Source organism: Henckelia pumila, chromosome 4 (genome assembly GCF_033568475.1).
Source record: "Henckelia pumila isolate YLH828 chromosome 4, ASM3356847v2, whole genome shotgun sequence".
Classification (NCBI taxonomy): Eukaryota; Viridiplantae; Streptophyta; class Magnoliopsida; order Lamiales; family Gesneriaceae; genus Henckelia; species Henckelia pumila.
Genome location: NC_133123.1, coordinates 68,618,537 through 68,619,523, shown reverse-complemented (window position 1 = coordinate 68,619,523; position 987 = coordinate 68,618,537). Strand labels below are relative to the sequence as shown.

At 41.9% G+C, this 987-nt stretch overlaps 1 non-coding gene across 1 annotated transcript; it reads right to left on the bottom strand.

The window, feature by feature from the left end:
- Positions 1 to 464: 464 nt before the first annotated feature.
- LOC140869954 (small nucleolar RNA R71) lies at positions 465 to 570 on the bottom strand. The gene has a single exon (XR_012146941.1). It is a non-coding gene; the product is annotated as a small nucleolar RNA R71 (small nucleolar RNA).
- Positions 571 to 987: the final 417 nt, after the last annotated feature.

Genomic DNA, 987 nt, shown 5'->3' with positions numbered 1-987 from the left:
TCCGGAAATCAAGAAAACTGCTAAAGCTTTGAGAAAAGCTAGAAGAGAAGAGTTGCAACAAATGACTGAAGAAAGGGAAAGAGCTGTCAATAATGCTTTGGTGCCGATCAGAGATCACTTTCGACCGGTGATCAATAATCATTACTCTGGGATAGCTCGGCAGAATATCACAGCAAATAATTTTGAGTTGAAGCCAGCTTTGATTAATATGGTGCAGCAAAATCAGTTCAGGGGTGCAGCTACTGAAGATCCAAATTTGCACCTGCGTACTTTTCTGGAGATTGCTGACACAGTAAAGATTCATGGTGTTACTGAGGACACCATCAAACTACGATTGTTCCCGTTCTCTCTTAGGGACAATGCTCGTAGTTGGTTGCAATCACTACCTCTTGGGAGTATCACTACATGGGATGATATGGCTTCCAAATTTCTGGCTAAGTATTTCCCACCTGCTAAGTCGGCTCAGTTGAAAATAGAGATCACAACATTCAAACAGCAAGATTTTGAGCAATTGTATGAAGCCTGGGAGCGGTACAAGGAGTTGCTTAGGAAGTGTCCAAACCATAATTTTCCAGATTGGGAACAGATCGAATTATTCTACAATGGTTTGAATGGGACAACTCGTATTTCTGTGGATGATGCAGCTGGAGGTTCAATATTTTCTAAATTTCCTGAAAAGGCTTATGAGATGCTTGAGCAAATGACTGTTAACAGTTATCAGTGGCCGAGTGAAAGATCTGCAATAAGAAAGCCTGCTGGAATTCATGAGGTTGATGAATTCACTGCTTTGACTGATCAGATGGCTACTATTTCTACACAGTTTGCTGCACTGACCAAAGGGAACCAAAGTTCTACTGAGACAACATCACTGGCGACTGCCGTAAATTCTGCTGATGGATTTGAGAGTGTGGTGTAAGAGTGGGTGCCCAGTGAGCCAACTGTGTGGCTATGGGCTTTGTTGACTCTTTGTATAAACAATCTTTTGTT